This window comes from Armigeres subalbatus, chromosome 1, assembly GCF_024139115.2.
Source record: "Armigeres subalbatus isolate Guangzhou_Male chromosome 1, GZ_Asu_2, whole genome shotgun sequence".
Classification (NCBI taxonomy): Eukaryota; Metazoa; Arthropoda; class Insecta; order Diptera; family Culicidae; genus Armigeres; species Armigeres subalbatus.
Window position 1 is genome coordinate 260,520,567 of NC_085139.1, and position 13,142 is coordinate 260,533,708.

At 38.6% G+C, this 13,142-nt stretch overlaps 1 protein-coding gene across 1 annotated transcript in view; it reads left to right on the forward strand.

Moving 5' to 3' along the window:
- LOC134213268 (transcription factor SOX-10) overlaps positions 1–13,142 on the forward strand; it is a 117,832-nt gene that overhangs the window by 70,162 nt on the left and 34,528 nt on the right. The gene's annotated exons all lie outside the window — the stretch shown is intronic.

Consider the following 13,142-nt stretch of genomic DNA (forward strand, 5'->3'; position numbering starts at 1 on the left):
CTCTAGGTTTGTCAAGTCTACTAAGTGCAATTCTCGGAAGATGTGGCATTTCTGCACCTTGTAATTCATTGCTTATGAATGCTATAACTATCCCAAATAAAAGTTTTTTTTCATCTAGCGTAAATTAGGTTGAAATGTTTTGGAGAAGGCCACTCTCTCGGCTTATTTGGAAGCCCTTTCAAGGGGATAAAGATAATTCACTTTTTAACGAAGAATTTGTTTCCTCTTGCGTCAATTTCAAAATGTGTATAACGGCACTCCCAATTCCTAAATTGTCTTTTATAATTCAGTACGGTCGTGATTCGCTGATTGGTCCAAAACTTCACCTAATTCAACGATTTATAGAAATGGAAAACGACATTTTGTTTGTCTTGCGTTAACTAAAAAGCTACATAGTTTACTCAGTTTAATATAAATTTAAATAGCTCACAAATTTAGTGTCTAGTCCTTGCTAAAGAGTACCTCCTCATTGCTCATTCCAATTACTAGGGGTGTTCAAAAATAGCGTCACGCTTTGCCTAAAAGTAACTAATTTCAATAACCCTATTTCGCTTGATTTAACTATCTTCGGACAGACATGAACTCCACTGTGCTGCACCCAAATTGTCTACAAACTAACGACAAAATAATGGTACCTAACCAACACAGAGGAAGGAACTATTGAATTCGCTACAATAGCGATGCATGCAGAACTTTTATGATTTTGAACCACAATACCAACATTCTTCTTGCTGACGTCCCACCAACAAAGAAGAAAAAACTTTTGAACATTACCAGTTTGATCAACGCATAGGATAAAACTTTTGAATGCGCTTCAATAACACCATCCTACTTGAGTGCATCTCATCATTGCAAAAAAAGAAACTTTGCACTTAATTCATTGCCATAACATGCAGGCGTCTTACCATGCAGACTCTTGATTGCGGCCGTGCCTTCATGCAGAATTGTAATTATTTAGATCCTTGAATGCGGGCGTCTCACCATTTTGATGAAACTCTTGCGGTAGTATCATCAAGGCAGAGGAAGAAACTCACCAAGCAGAATTATGATCAATCCGATCCACAATACCACCATTCACCATGCGGGCGTTTCTCCAACGCAGAGGAGGAAATTCTTGAATGCGTGCGTCCCATGGTGCAGATTTGTGAAATTTTTTATCCTCAATACCTGCGGGCGTCCCACCAACGCAGAGGAAGAAACTCTTGAATGCGTGCGTACCATCATGCAGAATTATGATCAGTGTTGTCCTACACTCAGTGCAAAAAAATCCGCTCTTTGATTTTATTCCATTGAAACTTTTTTTGCTAAGGTTTTTTCAAGGCAGAGGAAGAAACTCTTGATTGCGGGCGTCTCATAAAGCACAATGGTGAACATTCCAATCCATAATACCCCACCATTCCTCTTGCGGGCGTCAATGCAGAGGAAGAAACTCTTGAATGCCTCACCTATTTATGAATCTTCCATTTTTCTTGCATAAAATATTATCGGCAGCGGCGTTTGATCATTTCCGGCGACGACGTGGTTTTATTTTATGCATAAAACTGCATTTAATTCAAAACCTCCCCCTGGAATTCCCCCGAAAATTCCTCCAGGAATGCTTCCGACGATTTCTGCAGCCATTTCTCTTGAAATTCCTTTACGAGTGCCTCCGGAAAGTCCTTTAGGAGTTCCTCCGAAAATTTCACCAGGTGTTCTTTCGAATATTCCTCAAAAACTGCTTCAGGAGTTTCGTCAAATGTTCCTCAAGTTTCTTTAGAAATTCACCCATGAATTCCTCTGAAAATTAATCCAGGAGTTCCTACGGAAAGTCTGCTAGGGTTCCCTCACAAGTTTTCTCCAAAGTATATTCGAATTTTTCTTCGGGATTTCTTTTAGCAATACAGCTCTTCCACGTGTTTCTTCGGAAATTGTTCCAGGAGTTTTTTTTTCCGAAAATTCTTCCAAAAGTTCCTACGGAAGGTCCACTAGGAGTTCTTCCAGAAATTCTTACCGGAATTCCTCCAAGAATTGTTCTAGAAATTCTTCCGGAAATACCGCCATAAGTTCCTTCGGAAATTTCTCTAAAAACTGTTTCGGATTTACTTCCACGCATTTTCTCAGGAATTCTTAAGAAATTTCTTCAGGAGTAAATCTTCCGGAAACTCCTCCAAGAATTTCTATTGAAAGTCGGCCAGAAATTATTTTAGAAATTTCTCATGGAATTCCTCCAAGATTTTTTTCAGGAGTTTCTTCGGAAGGTCATCCAGGAATTCCTCCGAACGTTACTACAGAAAGCTCACCAGGAGTTCTTCCAGAAATTTCTCGCGAAATTCCTCCAGTAAATTTCCTGGAAATTCCTCCCTGAATTCCGCCTGCAATTCCTTGGAAAATTATTAAAGAAGTCCCTACAGGCATTTCCCAAAGAAGTCCTATGGAAAGTCTGTAAGGAGTTCCTCTAAAAATACCTCCCAAATCCCTTTGAAAAACACTCCTAAAACTGTTTCCGATTGACCTCTGCTCCAGGAGTTTTTTGTTTTTGATAGAAATTCTTCCACGAGTTCCTTCGGAAATTCATTCAGAAATTCGTTCTACGGAAAGTCCTCCAGGAGATTTTCTAGAAATCCTGAAATTTCTTCAAGAGTTTCATCAAAAACTTCCTTCACCCAGAAGTTCCATCGGAAATTCATACAGGAATTTCTCCGGAAACTTCTCTTGCTATGGAAAGTCTGTCAGAAGCTACTCCAAAAATTCCATCCGAAAGTCCTCCGGACAATACTCCAAAAACTGCTTCGGATATACCTCCTCCAGTAATTCCTCCAGGAGCTTCTCGAGAAATTCCTTCAAGAGTTTCTCCAGGAGATTCTTCAGAAATTCCTCCAGGCGTTCTTCCGGAAACTTTCCCAGAAGTTTCTTCACAAACTCCTCCACGAATTCCTCAGGAAATCTCGCCAGCATTTTCTCCTGCTGGTTCATTAGAAAAATCCTCTAGAAATTTCTTCGGAAGTTCTTCGAGAAATTTGTCTGGAAATTCCTTCGTGAGTTCCTTTGTTAATTCCTCCAACAGATCTTTTCGAAATACCTCCAAGACTTTCTTCGGAAGCGTATCCAGGAATTCTTTCAAGAGTTCCTACAAAAAGCTCGCCAGGATTTCGTCCAGATATTTCTCCCGAAATTCTTCCAGTAGTTTTCCCGAAAAATTTCTTCACAAGTTTCTTCGAAAATTCCTTCCTAAATTTCGCCTGCATTTTTTCCCATTTCCACAGAAGTTCCTTTGGAACTACAGCAAAATTCCTCCAACATGACCTACGGAAAGTCTGCCGGGAGTTACTCCCGAAATCACTTCAGCAGTTCCTACGGAAATTAATCCTACAAAAAAACTGATTCGGATTTACCTTTGCACATTCCTCCAGGAGTTTCTTCGAAAATTCCTCCAGAAATTATTCCAAGAGTTTCTCCGGATATTCCTTCTGAGATTCTTTTAGGAATTTCTACGGAAATTCCTCCAAGAGAAAATTTCTCCAGAAATTCTTCCCATTTCCACAGAAGTTTCTTTGAAAGTACATCTTGAAAATTTTCAAGATATTCCTCCAAGATTTCCCACGGAAAGTCTGTCTAGAGTTCCTTCCAAAATCACTCCTGTAGTTCTACGGAAATTACACCCGATTCTGTTTTAACACGGCCCGCCAGGAGCTCTTAGAGAAATTTCTTCTGAAATTGTTCTAGGAGTACTTCCAGAAATTTTTCCCAGCGTGAAAATTATCAAGAAGGTTCTTCGTAACCCATAAAAGAATTTATCTGTAAATTCCTCAAAGAGTTCGAAAAGTCTCTCAGGAGTTCGTCAAAAAAATCCTCCCCCAAATTCCTCTAGAAGTTCCTTCCTTCACGGAGCGAAGCCCTTTTTCCTTCTAGGTGAACTTGTCCAAAAACTGCTTTGAATATACCATCGCAAATTCTTCCAGAAATTCCTCCAGGAGTTCCTCCGTAAATTGCTCCAAGAGTCCTCCGGAGTTTCTTCCAGCTTCTTCAGAAAATCCTGAAAGAATTCTTTTGCAAATTCCTACAAAAGTTTCTTCGAAAATTTCTTCAGGAGTTCCTCCAAAAATGCCTTCAGTAGTTCCTCCGGAATTTTCTTCAGTAGTTCTCCGGAAATTTCTCTATACACACTACCAAAAAAAATTTGAATGAAATCCTTGAAGAATTTCTAAACGAACTCCTGGAAGAGTTTTCAGAGAAATTCCAGAAATAATTTCAGGAGGGAAAAATTTCCGGAGAAACTCCTGGAGGATTTTCCGGAGTATGTCTGGAAGCTATTTCCGGAGGAACTCCTGAAGGAATTTTCGGAGGAGTTTTGTGAAAAATTTCTTGAGGAACTCTTGGCGAACTTTTAGCAGGAACTCTTGGGAGAATCCTTGGATGAATTTCCGAAGGAATACTTGGAAGTTATTGTGAATGAACTCTTTGTGGAATTTCCGGAGGTATTTATGGAAAAACTCCTGGAGGAATTTGCGTTGGAACTCCTGGAGGAGTTTCCACATAATCTTCTAGAGGAATTTCTGAGGGATCTAATGGAAATGTTTTTGGAGGACCTCCTGGTGGAATTTTCAGAGGAATTTCTGGAGAATTTTCCTCAGGAATTTAAGGACGTAGTTTCTCCGTAAAGTAGTCCAAAAACTTCTTCAGATATACCTCCGCCAATTCTTCCAGGAACTCCTCCACAAGTTTTTTTTTATTTCCGCCAGAAATTTCTCCAGGATTTCCTCCGAAAATTCCACTAGGAGTTCCTCCGAATATTCCTTCCAGAATTTATTCCAGGAGTTTTTTCAGAAAGCTAGTAACAAAAGTTAAGTATTTAGAAAATTTCTTCAGGAGTTCCTCCGCTTATTCCTCCAGAAACGTTCCTCTAAGAAGTTCCTCCATAATTTCCTCTATGAGTTCCACCGAAAACGAGTCCTTTCGGAAATTCTTCCGGAAATAGCTCCAGGAGTTTCTCCGGAAATTGTTTCACGAGTACCTCCGGAAATTATTTCTGGAATTCCTCTGAAAACTCTTCCTGGAGTTCATTTAGAAATTCTTCCAGGATTTCTTTCGATTTATCTGGAAGTGTTTTTGGAGAAATTTCCGGTGGAACACCTGAACAGAATATTTCTTTCTTCTTTCTTCCTTCTTTTTTCCTTCTCTCATCCTTCTCTCATCCTTCTTTCGTCCTTCTTCCTCCCTTCATTCTTCTTTCTTTCTTCCTTCTTTCTCCCTTCGTTCTTGCTTCTTTCTTCCTTCTTTCTTCCCTCTTTCTTCTTTCTTTCTTCCTTCTTTCCATTTTTTTTGCCTTTCGCGTATACTAAGTATGCATAAAGGCTAAAGGATCACTCCAAAACCGAACTTTTGATAGAAGGCTCGGAGACCCATAGTGTTATATACCAATCGACTCAGCTCGAAGAATTGACGTGATGTCTGTATGTATGTGTTCAAAAATGTGAGACAAACTTTTTCGTACTTAGCATTATCCGATCGCAACAATTCGACGCAGATTTCTCCATTTTTCACTTGGAAAAAAAATTCAAAACCAAAAAACATTTTTTTCAAAAACTGCTTCAATGCATTTAAATGAAATAAATTAAATGTGAATTGATGGAAATAACTGAATCTATCTCCCTAAAGTGCAATTTTTACCTCTCTTATGTGCTTTTCTTGTTGCATTTTACAATACACGAGAGAGGCAGCATCACCGCTAGGTGAATTATTCTGGGTTTTTTCCTTCTTTCTTCTTTCTTTCTTTCTTCTTTCTCTCTTTCGTCCTTCTTTCTTCCCTCTTTCTTCTTTCTTTCTACCTTCTTCCTTCGTTCTTCCTTCGTTCTTCTTTCCTTCTTTCCTCCTTTCTTCCTTTTTCTTCCTTATTTCTTCTTTTTTTCTTCCTTTTTATTCTTTTTATTCTTTCTTTTTTCTTCCTTCTTTCTTTCTTTTTTCTTATTTCTTTCTTCCTGGTTTCTTCCTTCTTCCTTCCTTCTTTCTTTCTTCTTTCTTCCTTCTTTCTTCCTCTTTGTTCTTTCTTTCTTCCTTCTTTTCCTTTCTACCTTCATTCTTCATTTTATCTTTTTTTCTTTTTTCCTTCACTCTCTTTTCTTCCTCCCCTCTTCTTTCCTCCATCCATCTCTTTTTCTTCTTTTTTCTTCCTTCTTCCTTCTTTCTTCTTATTACTCACTTCTCACTTATTACTTCACACTTCTCGCCTCTCACTTCTCACTTCTCACTCCTCACCTTTCACTTCTCACTTCTCACCTCTCACTTCTTACTTCTCACTTCTCACTTTTCACTTCTTACTTCTCACTTCTTACTTTCCACTTCTTACTTCTCACTTCTCACTTTTAACTTCTTACTTCTCACTTCTCACCTCTTACTTCTCATTTCTCACTCTGTACTTCTCACATCTTTTTGCTTCTCATTTTTCACTTCTCACTACTCCCTTCTCACGTCTCACTTGTCTTTTTTCACTTCTTACCTCGTACTTCTAATTCGACCTAATAACCGTTCGGCCTATAACCGTTCGGCCTAATGACCATTCGGCCCAATTGACTTCGGCCTAATGACCCAGCATCCTTCCAGACTTAGCCAATGTATTCAAAAACTTTTAAAATTTAATCTGTTGCGCATACAATTCAGAATCATGATGTTTGATATGTCGCAGGATGGGTTTCGGCGCTAATACAAATTTGTTCACATTCCTGGGGAAACCACGATCCCGTGAACACTTCCGAACGTGATCAGTGTATCCATAACATTGAAAAAATCATCTATGAAGTTAGACTTTCGCTATCATGAAGTAATATGTCGCAAGATGAGTATAAGAACTAATCGAAATTTGTCAACTTCCCAGGTTTCCGGGAACAAAGTGTCCAAAAACTCTCAAAAATTCATCTATTGAGCCTGTCTTTCAAAATCATGAAGTTTGGTATGTCGGAAGGTGGCTAGACCTCTGACACTGTTTTCAGAACGTTTGCATCAACATTCTGGGCATCATTATTTTAAAAAAGAACCGTTTTTGACCGCACCTGACCCAGAACCTCCCTTAAAAAAATCCGACCGGATTGACACCATAGTCAAATTTCATGTCAATCGGACAAAACATAAGCCCATACGGGTTATTTCAATTTTGATTTTTAGGTCGGACCGAAACGGGTTAAAGGCGTCCTTCCACCGCAGAGGAAGAAACGGGCGTCTCATCATGCAGAATTGTGATAACTTTGATCCACAATACCACCATTCTTCTTGCGGGCGGCACACCAGCGCAGAGGAAGGAATACTTGAATGCGGGTGGCCACCATGCAGAATTGTTATCATTCCGATCCACAATACCACCATTTTTCTTGCGTAAATTCCATCAAGGCATAGGAACAAAATCTTGAAAGCAGGCGTTTCACCATGCAGAATTGTTATCATTCTGGTCTACAATACTGCCATATTTTCTAGAGGCGTCCCACCGCCACAGAAGAAGAAACACTCGAATGGGGGCGTCCCATCATGCAGAATTGTGATAATTTCGATCCACAATACCATCATTCTTCTTGTGAGTGGCCCACCAACCCAGAGGAAGAAACTCTAGAATGTGTGCGTCCCATCATGAACAATGGTGAACATTCCAATCCACGATACAACAATTCTTTTTGCGGGTGTCCCATCAGCTCAGGGGCAGAAACTGTGGAACCACCAATGCTAGATTATGTAAAGAAGGCTCTAAGAGCACCTCCACGTGAGTCTCCATCTGGGGCCCTATCGCTATTTCCGTGCCCTTTATAGGGACCCACTTTTACACCGGAGGCATCTAAACAGGAATGTAAAATAAGAACGCAACTCAAAATTAGCCGTGAGTTTCCAAATTTAGCGTCCCATACTGGGTTACATACAGCGTTGCTATTTTGTGAAACGTCACTTTGTTATTGATTAAAAATTGCAGAAAATCTGTTTTTCTTTTTCTGAACAATTTCGATGGAATCTAGTGCCCCAGTTCAACTCCGCGAAATAGTAATTGTAATAATAGATCAGCTACAATAAGGAGCGATGCGCACCGGCGCCCGCTAGAGCCCAAAATATTTATGGATTTTTCGCAAAAGAAAATTCTACTGTTTTTATTTTGCAGGTTATTCCAAGGAGAAGGTCTTCCAGGAATCCCTCAGAATGTTCCTTTAGTAATTATTTAGTATGTTCTTCAACTAGTTCCTCCAGAAAATCTCCCGCAAGTTTCTCTTTTCTGTCGTTCATTTAAACATTTCTTGTTTTGGAAATTCATGTAGGATCCCTGGCAGATTTCTCCGGGAGTTCCCCAGCAATCTTTGTGTTCTTTTAAGAATCTTTAGCAGTTCTCCCAGAATAGTTTCAGGATTTCTTCCACAATCTCTCGGATTATTTTATTGGAACTGCTAATAATATCTTTTGGTGGTTTCATTTGAAAATTTATTTTTTCAAGAGAATTGTTTAGATTCTTTCGGATGTTGTAACATTTTTTTTCTCCGGGACATTCTTCATTCTGCCTTTGAAAAATATTGATGTCATGTTCATCAAACTTATTGCATTTATTACGCGACGCAAAGAATATTATCAATTCAGTGCAAAGCCGAGTTATAGCCGCTAACAAGTTTTAATTTAATTTATTGTCGTCAATCATAATTGTAGACCTATTTACATTTGTATTCTTAACTATTCTAAATAACATTAAATAATGTTGATACTGTTTAAACTTATTGTAAAGTGTCATTAGCTTATAATGACGAGAAGATCTGTTTCAGCTGTGTTTTGGACATCGATAAGTCAATAGTAGTCAAATGTTTATTATAGTTATCATCATTTGATTCATTGGGCCATTTTTTGCATAGTTTGTTCGATGTAAATTTACGGAGAATTTGTGATGTCGTAAAGATCGTAATGGACATAAAAATTAAGTTTTGATAATAGCTCAGTTAGGTAATTCTGTTGACAATTGTTTATAAAGTTACCATTGCTAAATCTCGACGCACTTTCAGTGAATGAATATTGATGAGCTTACAGAGCTACATATGGTGGCAATGGAAATTCGTCCACCTAACTTTCGTAGTGCATATAATAAAAATTGTTTTGAACTGACTCATTCTGTTGGCAGTTGGCTGTTGGCTGTATGTATGTTTTTATTGTGTATGGGTCTTGAAATTGTAACAGAATCGTTTTATAAAACCTAACATGTTGTTGGATTTGCTTACAATTAGGTTATAATGATCGATGAAAGTTAGTTTTGAATCCAATATTACTCCAAATCACTCTATTGCTTCTTACTACGTTCTGATCATCAAAACTTATTTGCGCTGGTATGTTTCGTTTTCTGCTGAAGGTTATTGAGTTGCATTTTTTTATATTCAACTGTAGAAGACTTTTTTACACCATGTATGGAATACCAATATTTCATCTTTGAATGTTTCGATATCCTCGACAGTTTTGATTTTGGAAGATTTCATGTCATCTGCATAAATTAAGACATTCAATTTATGAAGCACAAGAGGAGCCATTTACGAATAAAATAAAAGTAACGGACCTAAATGAGATCTGAGGAACTCCAGAAGAGGCTTGTATTGGGGTTGATAATTTTCCTTTGAATCACAATTTGAACCCGACTTGTTAGATACGATTCAAGAATGAAGAGTTTTGGTTGAATTCCATCTTCTGCAGTTTGAACAAAGCATGGGTAAATCAACGCGATCAAAAGCTTTGCTAAAAATCTGTACAAGGCTACATGGTGACCACTATCCATTGCATCCAAAGAATAATTAACGAATTCTGTTAGATTTGTGGCTGTCGAACGACCTTTAAAGAAACCGTGTTGCTTAGATGTGATTCGATTTTAATTTGAACAAATATTTTTCATTAACAATTGCTTCGAACAATTTCTTATGCAAGATATAAAGTTGGATTTTCTCTTCACAACTTCGAAGTGGTGCGCTGTTTCATTTGGTGATGTATACAGCGACCACTTCGAAATAAGGTTTAACGTATGGATTGTGAGATAAATCCAATTTCGATAGCGGCTATAATTCGGTTTTCTACTGAATTATAATACATTATTTGAAAACAGTAGTCGTTCGATAACTGCAAAATGTTTACTTTTCAGTTAACGAATGCCGATCGATAACTGCAACGCATTCTAGACGTCAAACGGTTGTTAATCGACGTCAAATACAATAAAAATGCATCTAAATGTGCAGCGCAATGCAGTTGTCATTGAGTTTGACATCAGTTTGAAGGTTAGCGGTCCGATAACTGTTGCAACTATCGAATTGCAGTTAAACGACTTGCAGTTATCGAACGTCTACTGTACTTACCCAAACAAATTCAGCAAAATGTAGTCATGTTACTACTGTTCCGATATTGATTTTCATTATAGCACCCTAGTGACGGTTACTCTTTTGAGTTACATTACGGTCATTTAAGCATCCAATTCATTGTCATGGAAAAGTAGGCCGTTTTGTCACTCAAAGACGAACTGTAGACCAGGTATTATGATCAGGAATTGCAAAGAGAAAATATTGTGAGCTTTCAGTGGAATGTCTTCACTTGTCATAAGACTAGTTCGTACTATCCCATTTAATTCCACCACTTGATTGTAACACTGACAGATACGTATTTCGATTATAACCGTTCACGTTTACTGAGTTTAATTAATCGGCGGCTTTAGCGCCACTCTCAACGAGAGACCACCGGTCAAGTTTTATTTGCCCGACTTTTTGAGACTATTTGGCTCAGGTAAAACTCTGGAACGGTTATCAGCAGAAATTGAAAATCTCTCAAGCGCAAGCTAAATCTCCTCCCATTCATTCACCACAGACCTTAGGGACCGCAAAAGTTTCTATACAACCAAGAAATAGCGATGTTTGGCTCCCGAAATTAGTGAGTCGTTTATTTAAGAAACTGACGTTAAACGTAATTAGCTAAATCACCATCCTACTTCTAGCATATAATTCGTGTTGGACGTTTTCAGACAAATGGAAACATAAGAGCAAAATGGCCATGTAACAAGCTCTAACACGTACCTGCGCGGTTTTGATGATCGATGGGCCCGACGAACTTCGACGAATCTGGCACTTCTGGCTCAGAAACCCTCGACGATGGCGGTGATGCGATGCTCACCACCGGAATTCCACGCTGCGATTGGGCGCGCAACGTACAGATGACCCGCGTGGTAGTAGGCCGAACTAGAGATGCGGGTAGTGCGGCTGGAACGGAAGCTTCCGTTTTGTTCCGCGAGCAATGCGGCGTAAAATGCCAATAATGTCCCGGGCGATCCTCAATTACGGATAGAGGCACACGTACCCAAAGCTACCCGGCTTTGCGTACCTTTCCGTTCCACCGAGCGGGGATCAAGACCTATATCTTTCGGTTCGGATCGGGTTCACCGTGCAATGGACGACACGCGCTCTCGGATGGCTCCGGTCCACAGAAAATGACGGAGAGGGACCTTACCTTCGACAATGGACGACCGATGGGAGATTCTTTGCTCGATGGTTTGAACGACTTCACACTCCGTTTAACTACCTGCGAGGCGGGCCTTCACGTACACAGGTCTCGATGATCTTGAACGGAATTCGTGGCTCGCACCACGACGAATCTTGGACTGTCGCCACAAGATGTCAACCGTACGAAAAAAGCGCAGCGCTGCGTGTCCAACATAATTTATTTATTATTAAGTTGAAATCCACCATAATTGTATAATTACCTTTTTCGTAGTAGTGATTTAAATAAAAATTCAAGCAGAATTCGCGATACAAAAGGACCTCAGTCCACTAAACAAAGAAAAAAAATACAAATGTTTAACACCACTTATGATTTTTTAAAACTCACTCACTAATGTTACCTTCAAATTGTACTTCAAATCACAAAGATATTCTCAAAACAAGTACCTTAATCGCGTACTTCTGCTTTCCAGCCGATCTTCTAGCAGAAATGATCGAGTGGATGAAAAGCTAAAGAAACTGCCTCTTTCAAATTTGAGCCCTATTCAAGTATTTTAAAGACTATCTCTGTAACTATTCTTAGAAAATGCATTATTTGAAAATCGTGCCAAATGATTTGCATGCGCCAGCATGGGGAATTTAAACCGCTTATTTTAAATTTAGCGCCATGCTATAAAAGCAAAGCTTTTATAACATGTTCCATGTACGAGTTGAGCACAGAGATAGCTCGATTTTATCAACACAGCTTTTATTTAAAGTTATTATTTCATTCTTATAATATTTTCAGTTTACGAATGATTAATTAACAACAACAAAAACGTAAAACGCTACACGATCTCATCAGTAATGCCGTCTTCAGTGTATCGTACTTGTGTCGAGTCAAGTACGAGACACTGACGGTCTTAATGATGTGGTCAAAATACGTATCTGTTAAAGTTACAACCAAACTCGTCTTATGACAAGTGAAGCAATAAATTTTACAAAACTTGCTGGACGTCCAATGAGTCAGATTTGATACCAATTCCGAATAGCGGGTGTGTCCGGAAAGCTCTGTCATTCAACTGCTGCATTATCGGCGGGTCACGACTTAACCTCTCTCATGCAGTAGCAAGTAGCCGGATTCAGCCTGTCAGTCCGCGCTGATAATATTGGACTCATAGTCGGTATGAATAACATAATGATTGTTTTGCTGTTAACTAATTATCACCTGCTAAATGAGTAGTTAAATTTTGATTATTTAAAAAGAAGTTGAGGGGTCGACAAAGAATTATTTTCTGCCATAGGCATTGTTTACAATCATTGAAAGTAAATGTCAATATTTGGTGAAAACAAACATCCTTTGGTAACATTGTGAATAAACGCGTTATCATTGACGCCCTGACGAAGGGCTTTGTCAAAAGTTCCCCTTTTATTTACTCACGTGTTCACACTTTTACGCTGCGGAATTTACTTCCTTTGATTATTCAATAATTGACCTTTTCCGTCAAAATTTTTATTCGCTCAATCTATTATTTAATTTATAGGGTCCATTTTCCCATGAATCCATATTTTAGGTCGTCTTCAACTATTTTTAAAATTTTAAACAAAAAATCTAAAAAGTCCCATTTTTAAAGTTTGATTATTTTTTCTATTTTTGCTTTCAACAATAGTTAGAGGCTTTAGAAAATATGGGTTCTTTGGAAAAAGTAGCAATACATATTT